At 44.5% G+C, this 13,633-nt stretch overlaps 1 long non-coding RNA gene and 1 pseudogene across 2 annotated transcripts in view; one reads left to right on the top strand and one right to left on the bottom strand.

Annotated features, from left to right (window-relative positions):
• The window catches only part of LOC309547181, a 683,824-nt gene that overhangs the window by 75,048 nt on the left and 595,143 nt on the right, over positions 1-13,633 (top strand). The gene's annotated exons all lie outside the window — the stretch shown is intronic.
• LOC309546804 (olfactory receptor 52H1-like) lies at positions 9,768-11,357 on the bottom strand (annotated as a pseudogene). The gene is made up of 2 exons: positions 10,484-11,357; positions 9,768-9,799 (listed from the first exon to the last, which is right to left on the bottom strand). The product of its transcript is annotated as an olfactory receptor 52H1-like (transcript).

Below are 13,633 nucleotides of genomic sequence, written 5' to 3' on the forward strand. Positions count from 1 at the left end.
CTAACGCAAATTTATTTTTTATTTTTTTTCAAAAAAATGCATCACTGGATATAAATATTATCTGCCTGGGCACCGATTACTCGAGCGTCCCCAGTGCTGCCCTAAGGTGACACTTTATAACTTAACCACTTTAGCACTAGCCACTGTGCTGCTACTGCGGCACAGTGGCTCGTTATCGTCTAGCGACGTAGACCTACGTCGCTAGACTCCTCCCCTGTCACAGCGGGAGTTGGGCCAGGGGAGGAGCAGCGGCAATCGATCGTCGGGGAATCTAGTTTGGAGATCCGCCCGCCTGTGTAAACAGAGCGGGCAGATCTCCTAAGTGACAGGGAGTGACAGATCGCAGTGTTCAGCATAGCTGAACATCCGATCTGTCCCTGTGTCACACAGTCACCTCCCCCCCCACATGTCAGTAAGCACCAGGCATACATTAACCCCTCCCTCTCCAATAAAATTAACCCCTTCCCTGCCAGTGTCATTTTTACAGTAACAGTGCATATTTATAGCACTGATTACTGTAGTAATGTCACTGCCCCCCCCAAAAGTGTCAAAAATGTCAGTCAAGGGTCCGATCTGTCCGCCGCAATGTCGTAGTCCCGCAAAAAAAAAAACCCACCAAAAATGACAGAAATCTTTTCCTTAGTTAGTAAACGCAATAACTTTTGCGCAAACCAAACAAAATACGCTTATTGCGATTTTTTTTACCAAACATAGGTAGCAGAAAACAAATTGGCCAAAAATTTAAAAAAAAATTGTTTTTTACATCTTTTTTGGGGGGGAATTTCATATAAAAAAATAAACGCTCTTTTTTTGTTTATAGCGCAAAAAGTAAAACTCGCACAGGTGATCAAACACCACCAAAAGAAATCTCTGTTTGTGGGAAAAAAAGGACGTAAATTTCGTTTGGGTACGGCGTCGCATGACCGCGCAATTGTCAGTTAAAGTTGCACAGCGCCGAATCGCAAAAAGTGGCCTGGACGTAAGACAGCAAAATGCTCCGGTGGTAAAGTGGTTAATTAAAGCAGTTAAAGACAAAGAACTAACGCAAATTTTTTTTCTAAAAAAATGCATCTCTGGATATAAATATTATCTGCCTGGGCACCGATTACTCGGGTGTCCCCAGTGCTGCCCTAAGGTGACACTTTATAACTTAATTAAAGCAGTTAAAGACAAAGATGTAACGCAAATTTTAGATTATTTTTTTTCTTCTAAAAAATGGATATAAATATTATCTGCCTGGAGTAAAATAAATACTGCACAAAAATGATCTTTGTTTGAAATAGAGAAAAAATTGTATCTATCAAAAAAATGCACTTAATAATAATAATAAAAATAATAACTCAAATAGCGAAATCTCTGCATGTTTGTTTGAGTTGATCTATCAAAAATGTAAATAAAAAATAAATGTAAAAAAAAGAAATAAAATAATAATAATAATAATTACTAGAGAAGATATGGGGTGTATTATTCAACGGGTTGTGGGATCAAACTCCGCATGAATCCCCATGATAAAAGGACTTTAATGGACTGGTAGAGCCAATAATAATTACTATTACTACATTTTTCTTAATAAAAAATAATAACTTACATAGTAATATCAGATTTTTCTGGATATATGGATCCTGTCTGCTCAAGGGGCTGTATTTATATACAGTGTATATATATATATATATATATATATATATATATATATATATATTATATATATATATATATATATATATATATATATATATATATATCCAATGGTGATTAAATACCAACAAAAGAAAACTCTATGTGTGTGTGAAAAAATTGATAACAATTTAATATGTGTACAGTGTAGCATGACTGCGCAATTGTCTTTCAAAAATGCAAAAAAAAAATAATAATATGCACTTAATAATAATAATAATAATAATAGCTTACATTCATGAAAACTTTGCATGATTGTTTGAGTTGATCTATCAAAAAATGTAAATAAAAAAATAAATATAAAAAATAAAATAAAATAATAATAATTACTATTACTAAGTTTTTCTTAATAAAAAATAATGACTTACATAGTAATATCAGGTTTTTCTGTATATATGGATCCTGTCTGCTCAAGGGGCTGTATTTATATACAGTATATATATATTCTACGACATCCCTTGTGGCCTAAAACTGCCAACCTGATAATGTAAGCTGTGCTTTGAAAATCATGAAATATTCTTTAATTGCTAATTAACTGACAGGGAGTTTCACCTTCCCAAGACTCCAACCCTGAGGGGCCCATTCACACCATTTGTGTAATGTTACAACGATGTAACATGGAATTTAATGTAGTCTTACAGTGCCTTGAAAAAGTATTCATACCTCTTGAAATTTTCCACATTTTATCATATTACAACCAAAAAACGTAAATGTATTTTATTGGGATTTTATGTGATAGGCCGACACAAAGTGGCACATGATTGTGAAGTGGAAGGAAAATGATAAATGGTTTTCAAATTTTTTTACAAATAAATATGTAGCCGAGAGCGGACTACAGCTACCTGACATTGCAGACTTGTCCTCTGTTCTACTAGACTGTCTCTGTTAGTGCTGGGCTCGGGTTTCATGCATTATACTCCAGAGCAGTGCTTTTTTTTCCAGAAAATAGGTCCAGGAACTCAACCTTGACCCCCCAAAAACCACCACCCCCCCCCCACACACACACACACATACACACTCTCCAAACTGCATCAAATAGTGGGTGTGGTCAAGCAGTAGGAGGGTCTTAGCTTAAAGTAGGTGACCAGACGTCCCCCGGATTGAGGACACTGTTCCCGGTCCAAGTCTGTCCCAGGTTTTGTCCCCGGATTCAGGGCCGGATTAATGTAGACATAAAGAGAAAGACAGGCGCCACTGTAGTTAGCCAGAAAAGTTTATTGCACAATATACTTCCTCAAGCGACTTACGCTTGAGGAAGGAGCCGAGTGCGCATGCTCCGAAACGCGTTGCGTCTTCCGGTGTAACCAAGTTCTTTGACCAGCTTCCTGTGACGTCACCTCCGGGCCGGTGGACGGCCGGATTGTGCGCTGGAGACGCTGCCATACGGACTGAAGCTTACCTATGTGTAAGTTATTATGTATATTGTGCAATAAACTTTTCTGGCTAACTACAGTGGCGCCTGTCTTTCTCTTTACTTCTGCCAGCGGATTCTTCGGAGTTTTCCTGTCAGTGCTGCCTCGTATCCAGCCATTTGGGACAGTCCCGAAACAAGAATTTGGAGCATCCCCTGCGCCCCTCCTACAGTGGTGGACTCCTTTCTTTCTTGCCTGGTCAGAAGCGCCCAACAACCATTTTTTCTGGATTAATGTAGACAGGGCATCCCATGCTGGCTGAGAAACAGCCTGGTGGCTCAGATGCAGACGCCTCCTGCTGGACGATCTCACTGCCGCTCCTGCTGCTGTTCAGTGGAGGAGAGGCAGAGACAAAAATTGACTGTGTGGAGGGCTGAGACCAGGAGGTGAGCAGATGGGGGGGAGGGGTCAGAGCTGATGCAGCTGCATAGAGAGATGAAGAGTTTAGCTGTTGTGGGGGAAGGGCTAAGAGGTGGCTGCAGAGATAATCTGTGAGAGAAGGGTGCAGAGGTGAGCTATGGATGTGGGGGCAGAAGTGTCCTCTGTGCATAGCAAACCTCTGAACCCTGTACTCTATGCCTAACATCCTCCTGTATATTATGTAGTCCTGTGCCCAACGCTCTGTGTATTATGCAGTCCTGTGCCCAGCGCTCTGTGTATTATGCAGTCCTGTGCCCAGCGTCTGTGTATTATGTAGTCCTGTGTCCAGTGCTCTGTGTATTATGCAGTCCTGTGCCCAGCGCTCTGTGTATTATGTTGTCCTATGCCCAGCACTCTGTGTATTATGCAGTCCTGTACCCAGCGCTCTGTGTATTATGTAGTCCTGTGCCCAGTGCTCTGTGTATTATGTAGTCCTATGCCCAGTGCTCTGAGTATTATGTAGTCCTGTGCCCAGCGCTCTGTGTATTATGCAGTTCTGTACCCAGCTCTCTGTGTATTATGTAGTCCTGTGCCCAGCGCTCTGTGTATTATGCAGTCCTGTGCCCAGTGCTCTGTATATTATGTAGTCCTGTGCCCAGTGCTCTGTGTATTATGTAGCCCTGTGCCCAGCGCTCTGTGTATTATGCACTCCTGTGTCCAGTGCTCTGTGTATTATGCAGTCCTGTGCCCAGTGCTCTGTGTATTATGCAGTCCTGTACCCAGCACTCTGTGTATTATGCAGTCCTGTACCCAGCGCTCTGTGTATTATGCAGTCCTGTGCTCAGCGCTCTGTGTATTATGCAGTCCTGTACCCAGCACTCTGTGTATTATGCAGTCCTGTACCCAGCGCTCTGTGTATTATGCAGTCCTGTGCCCAGCGCTCTGTGTATTATGCAGTCCTGTACCCAGGTCTTTGTGTATTATGCAGTCCTGTACCATTTGCCAATAAAAAAAAAAAAATATGTCCCCAGATTTCATTTTAAAAATCTGGTCCCCTTATCCTAAAGGGACATTTAATACCAGGAGTGCGTTATGTACAGAGTGCAGAGTTGGAGGGGTTATACACAGGATGCAGAGTTCGGGGGTGCACTACGTAAATAGTGCAAAGTTAAGGGGTGCGCTGCATACAGAGTTCAGACTTGTTCCACAGCTGTTTACCCCAGCATCCTCCATCCACATCTAACTTTCACCCCTCTTCAGCTCTGACCTCTGCATGCAACCCCCCTTCCACTGTCCCCATCTTCTCCCTATTTCTTTGAAAGCTCCAACATCTTCCACATATTTTACTTTTGTTACTTTATTAAGCTGAAGCACGCAGTCATCTCTAGTACCCCCCCCCCCCTCCCCCACTGTAGTTGACTGCGCCTCTCTCACTTGTGGAGAGATCATACAGGGGGGGTTTCTGCATCTGCACCCCGGCACCTGCATCTCCCTTGTCCCCATCCTGCACCCAGTGGGAGCCACTTAGGAGATCAGATCTGTGGGAGCCATTGGGAGACAAGCTGTCACTTGTTAACACACAAGCCAGATGTCTGTGTTTACAAGTAATAATAGTGAGCAGGGAGCAGAGTGCCTGTGCCAGGAGTGGTGGTGTAAGAAGAGGTTTGCTGTTCAGAGTTGTGTTTCTGTTCAATCCCGCCGGGACTTGGCGAATGCGCATGCGCAAATGCGCGAACGTGTGCACGCAAGCACGCAATGTGACAGATGCTGGCGCCAAATGGGCTATTTAAACCCAGCCCTTGCTCAGCTCCAGTGCTGCTTTGTCTTCAGCCTTGTTGACCTGAACCTGCTAACCTGTATCCTGTTTACCAGTACCAGACCCGGCTTGTCCTGACTATCCTCTGCTCTCCGCCTGCACCGACCTCGGCTTGTCCCTTGACCTCCGCTCCAGTCTGCTCCTTCTGGCTCCTGTATGACCGTTTGGCTTCTGACTCGGCTTGTCTCACTACGCTCCTACCACCAGCACTAGTTGCCTGCATACCTGCTCTGGACCTACCCGGCTATCCCTGTCTGTGGACATCAGCCTGCTTTCAGCTACATCAGGCACTCGTGCTACTCTATACTCAGTGCCTCCTGTCTGCACTATCAGGGGTCCCGAGTCAGAGGCGTAAGAGAGGCCTTCCTCACCGTTTAGGCTCACCTCCAGGTACGTGATAGGTGGAACTGAGTTCCACCAAGTTCCAGCTGAAAAAAAAGCCCTGCTCCTGAGACTAGAAGGGAGCTTTGTGAGAACTGTGGTCTCCTGAAGAGCGGTTACTGAACTGCCGAACTGGTCATGGACTACACCTCCCAGCCGGCCATCTTCTCCAGGGGAGAATTGTGGGGGAGACTATAAAGGGAATCTGTTGACCAGGTCTACACTCTCTTACTCCCCAGGATCCATCGTGAGTGCATCGGTTCACCGCTGTGAGAGAGGACCGCAGCCTACTACTCGACACCTAGCCTGCTGCGTTCTCAGCCCAGGCGGAACGGACATCACTCGCTGCACCAGGGACACTCCAGCAGTATCGTTGATTGTATCGGAGTCAGTGGACTCGCTGAATCAGCAGACTCCAGCCACCTCATACGCTCGCAGTATAAAGTGTTGACTTTGGCTGTCCTTCCAGGATTCACTAGAAGACCATCAGGATTGGTGAGAGAGCCCTTGCTCAAAACCCAGTTATCGGCCACTACTATATAGTGTAGACAAACACCCTATATATACTGTAGACAAACACCCTATACTTGGATCCCTTATAGGATTACAACTTGTCAGAACCAACTGTGACGGTACTCACCCTCACTGGGAGTGAAAGACGGATACTTAATGGTTTGGATTGCTTCAAATGGTTTCTGTGTTTACTTATGATAATGTGTATTGAACTTCAATGTCAAAGACAGGCTCTCCCTATTGTCTGTCTATTGAGGTGAGACGTGTTTTCTGTCTGTTCCATTGTTAAATGTTAACCAGTTTATGGCCGCCATGAACTGCAGGCAGCCGCTCCCAGGCAAATCGCCACACATGTACGTCTCTCAGTCTCGGGAGTCTAGGGGGCGCACGCGCCGCCGGCGGCACACTCCCACCCCTGCTCGTCAGCGCGGAAGCCGATGCGTGTGTCAGGCGGCTCTGATTGTTGCCTGACACCTGCGATAGTTTCCCGCTGAGAGAGAAGGACGGTCGGATGTTGTAAACACAGCCGACCGTTCTTCTCCCTGGAGTGGTCATAGAGCCCCTGTGATCCTTCTATATAGGAACACAGGTCTCTATGGTCATTTCAGGAGACACCCCCCCCCCACAGTTAGAATCACTCCCCTAGGCTCACATTTAACCCCTTAATCACCTACAGGGTTAACTCCTTCCCTGCCATTGTCTCCCTCACCCCTCTCTCTCTCTCACCCCCCTCTTTCACCCCCTTCTCTCTCACTCCTTCTCTCTCTCCCCCTGCCTCATTCTCTCACCCCATTATCTCTCCCCCTCTCTCTCTCTCTCACCCCCTTCTCTCTCTTCCCCCCTCTCTCACCTTCTTCTCTGTCTTCCCCCTCTCTCTCTCACCCCCCTCTTGCTCTGTCTCACTCCCCCTCTCTCACCCCTTATCTCTCTCATTCCCCTCTCTCTTGCCCCCCTCTCTCTCCCACCCACTTCTTTCTTACCTCCCCTCTCTCTCTCCCCCTCTTACCCTCACCTTCTCTCTCTCTCTCTCTCACTCCCCACTTCTCTCTCTCACCCCCCTCTTGCACTTTCTCACTCCCCCTCTTTCACCCCCCTATCTCTCACATTACCCTCTCTCTTGCCCCCTTCTCTCCCCCCTCTCTCTCTCCCTTTATCACCCCACTCTCTCTCTCTCTCTCTCTATGCCATCTCACTCTTTCTAGCTCCCACTCTCTCATCCCTATCTCTCTCATTCCTCTCTCTCTTGCCACCCTCTCTCTTTCTCTGTAACCCTCCTCTCTCTTCCTTTCTCTGCAGCCTCAGCTCTTTTTTCCCCCCTCTTTCTCTAACCCTTGCTCCCCTCTCTCTCATCCCTTTTCTCTCTTTCTCACCCTTTCTCTGTCCCCCTCTCCTCTCTCTCTTCTCTCTCTCTCTCTGACCCCCTTCTCTCTCTCTCTCTCACCCTCACCCCCTCTCTCTCTTGCCCACTTTTTTCACCCCTTCTTTCCCACCCCTTTCTCTCTCATCTGTCCCTCTCCCTTCCTCTCTCTCACCCTCACTCCCTTTTTGTCTTACCCCCCTCTCTCTCACATGCCCCTCTTTGGCCCTTCTCTCTCTCACCCTCACCCCCCTCTCTATCTCACCCTCGCCCCCAAACATTTATAGCATAGCTTCTTCAGGAGACTTACGAACCTCTTATAACAAGTGATATTCTGTATATAATGAAGAAAATACATATAAGGATTTTTTTATATATGTAATGGATTACAATTATACAGAATACAGGAAATCTATAACAGTTCAAAGATAACAGTTCACTGTATTCTGTATAATTGTAATCCATTACATATATAAAAAAATCCTTATATGTATTTTCTTCATTATATACAGAATATCACTTGTTATAAGAGGTTCGTAAGTCTCCTGAAGAAGCAATGCTATCATGGCGAAACATGTAGAGCCGATACCACCACAAGTCCTTCTTTAAATTCTTTTATAAGTTTTTAAAAGTTTGTCATATTGTTCAAATAAAAAGTTTCATGTTTTTTATACAAATTGAGTTTTTCTCCATTAATTGGTTCAATATATATATATATATATATACATACACATACATGTACATTATCATATACATATATGCACATAATCATATATATATATATGTATATATATATATATATATATATGTATATATATATATATATATATATATATATATATATATATATATATATATATATATATAATATATATTTATTTATTTATATATATGTATATATATATATATATAATTATGTACATATATATATATATATATATATATATATATATATATATATTTTTTTTTTTTTTTTCATGCACCTTTAAAGTCCCAAAAATCCCTACCAAACACTTCTGTATTTATCTAGAGGGGGTGTGGTGCTTTCCTGCTCTCCAGCAAAAGAAGACTCTAAGCTTATATATTTTTATATATACCTTTATTGTATATGATTTTATACCCAAGGTACCTAGAAAGTCCAACATACATATCTCCCCCCCCCCTTTTGTTATCTGGAGACTACTTTATTTGGGGAAATAGTTTTCTGCTTCCCACCAATCACTTCCTTTCCAGTCTGACCCACCTCTCTCCATGGCCCTTTCTGGACTCCCAGCACTCTCCCAGGAGGAGACCTTCCACCAACCATGATTTGAAACCTGAATTGCATAAAGAAGCACAGAGACACAGCAATGACATGGTTTTTCATTAAAAAAAATTATTAGCATGTTGATGAGAAGGTAAATGAGGAACCAGGTAAGGCATAATATAAGCCAGAGGCGTAACTAGAACCTTCAGGGCCCCAGTGCAAGAAACCATGAAGGGCCCCCCGAACCTCTGGCCAGCGCCCTTCCCTTCATACCTGGGGCTCTTGCCACTGACCCTGGGGCCCTTTACTCTCATTGCGGGGCCCTTTATTACGGTCTTGCAGCGGGATCCTTTCACAAGTCCTGCAGTGGACCCCCTTCCTGCCATCTTGGGGCCTCCCCACGGTGGTGGAATGCCAGGGCCCGGTCACAAGTGGGACCTTTGCGATCCTGGAAGTTCACCCACTGCTGTCAGTTTTTTTTTATTTTTTGGTATTTTAATTGTATCATTTTGTTATCATTTTTTTTATTTTTTTTACAATGTCACTGACTATGACTCTGTCCATTCAGAAAAGGAAGGAGCTGGTAAATTACATATTTACCGACTGCTTCTTGGTTCTCTATTGTGATACATCCCCTGCAGCAGCCGGCAGGAGACGGGAGGGAGCACAGTGGGGAGGGCAGCACAGTGGGGGGAGGGGGACCAGGGGAGCACACAGGGGCCCAGAGACAGCAGAACACAAGTGAACTGGATAGGAGGAGTGGCGGGGGCAGCATACAGAGGAACCAATCTCCTCCATTTTCCTCCTGCAGCTACAGGGGGGAAAAAGGAGGACAGTGATTTCTCTACATGCTGCCCCCACTGCCCCTCCTATCCAGGTGTAGAGGGGAGCAGCACAGGCCCCCTGGAGCATGGGGCCTGGTTGCAATTGCAACCCCTGCAACCCCTGTAGTAACGCCCCTGATATAAGCAGATAAAACTTTAACTTTGATACTTTCATGAATCTCTCTTAACGTGATTTTCCTTTCTGGATATAATACTCTGGAAATCCACAGTATGTAGAACTAGATGTGAGTCAACATAAGAAATGCACATCTATATACATTATTTTGAAAAAACTGTCTTATTTCAACAGCTCAATAAAACCCATCAATGGTCAGAACTGGTGGTCCAACTAACATTCTATACGTATTATATGGTATAGGCTTTTCTAGGTAGCTACAGAGCAAAAAAGGGAATGACAACTCTAAGATTTTAGTTTATTTTAATTCTATAATTTAGCCACCCAAACTCAACATCTAAGCTACACGCTCATTCTGTAGCCAGTATAGGATCACATGTAGCCGAAAAAAATACACACTCTAAAACTGAATACAGTTCGGAAAAGGACCCATCCTATGAATGTCAAATTCCGGAGCTCCAAAATGTTCTTATTTTCTACAATTTATACAGTAGACAGGAAACCAGAATCATCTCCTTGTCATCAGTGTTTTTGGAGAAAGGTCACTAAACGTCCTTGTCTATTACTTGGCACTTTGAAAAGCATTACAAATGCCCTCTCCCGTATTTCTCTCGTAATTACGCCATAGATCAGTGATGGCAAACCTTGGCACTCCAGATGTTTTGGAACTACATTTCCCATGATGCTCATGCACTCTGCAGTGTAGTGGAGCATCATGGGAAATGTAGTTCCAAAACATCTGGGGTGCCAAGGTTTGCCATCACTGCCATAGACGATCGGGTTCATCATCGGAGGAATGAGGACATAAAGATTAGCAAAAATAATGTGGAACTGCAGAGAAATGTATTGGTAGCCGACTCTGTGAGCTATAAAAGAAAAAAATGCCGGAACGTAGAAGAGAAGAATCACACAGATGTGAGACACGCATGTATTGAAGGCCTTGAAACGAGCCTCGGAGGTTGGGAGCCGTAGAACTGCTGAGATTATTAAAACATAGGACACTGCAATAAGGACCATGTCCAACCAGGTTCCAAGAGCGATTATGATCAGTCCGTACACCACATTGACGAGTATGTCAGCAGAAGCCAGCTTTGCCATCGACATGTGCTCACAATAGGCGTGCTGTATCACATTGCTTTGCTGGAAAGGTAATCTATTGATTAGATAGGTTAATGGGGCCACCATGCAGAAATTTCTGAAAACACCTAAAATTACTGCCTTGATTATGAAGGAGTTGGTGAGGGTTGTAGCATATGTTAAAGGGCGACATATGGCACGGTAACGGTCATAGGCCATTAAGAGCAGAATGATTGATTCTAAGGCAAAAGTGAAATGGATGAAGAACATTCCAGTGAGGCATCCATTGAGATCTCATGAGAACCAAACCAGAATATGCTGAGGGTCTTCGGGGTGGTAACACAGCTCAAGAGGACGTCACTGACTGCCAATGTCATTAGGAAAATATACATTGGCTGGCGAAGATACTCATTGGCTGAGATCACCGATATTATTATAGAGTTTCCTAGAAGAGCCAAAACAAACATGATGGAGAACGGGATGATGGGAGTTCTCCATGCCAGGAATTCCAACCAGGAAGAAATAATCAGGGTGAAAACTGGTGGAATTCCATATTTCCATAATTCGATTGCCTGCAATGGAAAGAGTCAAGAATAAGAATCCTTAATGATGGTAAAGGTCTACAAATAACCCACATTTTGGAGAAGTTATCAGAGGGCATCCTTTGGCATTGTACGGGATTAGTAGTCCAGCAGAGTAAGGAATATTGATGGTGGAGCCTTAATACTTAAGTAATGAAGAACTAAAAAGAACCATAACCACACAAAACTAAAATGTTTTTTGGTGGAGTTGTCTTCCGGGCCGTCCGCCACACATTTACTGCGGCAGGTTAGCCCTCCTGCGCGAACCGACATAGCCCCGCTTTGGTTGTGTGCTTCGTGCTGGGGGAGAATACACGCAGCCGGCGGTGTGCTCCAGCCCCCACTAGGCAGCGGGGATGCCGATACATGGGACCAGCACCCGTGATTTTTGCTGGGCACCCGCGATCGCTCCCCGCTGAGAGAGAAGGACGGTCGGCTGTTGTAAACACAGCTGACCGTTCTTCTCTCTGAAATGATCACAGAGCTCCTGTGATCCTCCTATATAGGATCACAGGTCTCTATGGTCATTTCACAAGCCCCTCCCCACACAGTTAGTAAACACTCCCCTAGGCTCATATTTAACTCTTTGATCACCCACTAGGTTAACCCCTTCCCTACCAGTGTCATTATTACAGTACGTCACTCACCCACGAGCCTGTAGGGGGAGAGCGCGCGCCGCCACCGGTGCGCTCCCGCCCCCGCTCGTTCCCTGCCTAGCCCACGCGTGTGACCGGTGGCTCCGATGTCCGCCGGCCACTCTCGATCTCCCTCAGGAGAGGGAGAAAGACATATGGCTGATGTAAACACAGCCGTCTGTCATTCTTCCAGCAGTAATGACAGAGGCTATGTGATCCTGCTATGTAGGATCGTATGTCTCTGTGATTACTTCACACGCCACGCCCCCTGACAGAATCACGCCCCTAGGGACACACTTAAAGTGGAGTCCCACCCTAAAATTATACTTACCTCCATCTTCTCGCTCCGGGTCACCTGAAAAACGAATGGATAATCGCAATTTTTTTTTTTTAACCAAACTTTTTTTTATTGAAGTAAAGTAGGCATATACAAGTAGAAAAGGCAAACATTTCCATACATGAAATAGCATAACAAGTTGCATTACAAAGGTAAACAATTACAGTTCACTGAGTGTCGCTAAATTGATGTATTGTCGCTGAACCCTATAATTTTCTTGCATAGCTGCCGTGATGGGGGGTGATTCTTCCCTAACACATGGACTACTACTACGCCTCCTATCAACTCCTATTGTGCCTATACCCCTGTAGGCTATGAGTGGGACGCAAGGGAATACCCGTCACCCCCAAGTTTTTTTTTTTTTTTTACTTACCTCGTTTAGAAGATAATATACTCACCTTACTTCCTTCTTCCTCCCCTCGGTGGCCACGGCGATTCGTCACTTCCTGGCTCTGCAATTAATTCCTGGGAGCTGAACGTCATCGCTCCCAGGAATCAATGCGCCTGCACCGGCCCCGACGTCAGTTCCGGTGCAGGCGCCGTCATACCTTGCAAAACAGCTTCTGGGCATGCCCAGAAGCTGTGCAGGGATGACGCTGCAGCCCCGGAAGTGACGGCGGGGCCGGCGCAGTGCATCGTGGGACCGAAGAAGACGGAAGAGGACACAGAAGAGGACGCGCTGGCTTCAAGCTGCCCACATCTGAGATGGCAGCGCTGGAGAATACATTTTCAAGGTAAGTATTTCTTCTTGCAGGTAAGTGCAACCCGGGACAGATCAGAGGCTATCCATTGTGGAATGTACTAGCCCTGACTGTCCCGGGGGTATTTTTATTAAAAAAAAAAAAAAAGTTCACTGGGTGGAACTCCTCTTTAACCCCTTGATCACCAGTAAAGTTAACCCCTTCCCTGCCAGTGTCATTTTTAAAGTAACAGTGCATATTTATAGCACTGATTACTGTAGTAATGTCACTGGTACCCCCAGAAGGGTAAAAAATGTCAGATCTGTCCGCCGCAATGTCGCAGTTCCGCTAAAAATCGCAGATCGTCGCCATTACTAGTAAAAAATATAAAAATAAATACAAATGACATAAATCTTTCCCCTTGTAAACACGATAACTTTTTGCGCAAATGCGCTTATTCCGTTTTTTTTTTTACCAAATGTATGTAGCAGAATCCAAATTGGCCTAAAAGGATGAAAAATTTTGATTTTTACTTTTTTTTTGGGGGGAATGTTATATAGCAAAATGTGAAAAATATTGTTTTTTTTTTTCAGAAATGTTGCTC

Source organism: Pelophylax lessonae, assembly GCF_965119305.1.
Source record: "Pelophylax lessonae genome assembly, chromosome: 2".
NCBI classification, from domain to species: domain Eukaryota; kingdom Metazoa; phylum Chordata; class Amphibia; order Anura; family Ranidae; genus Pelophylax; species Pelophylax lessonae.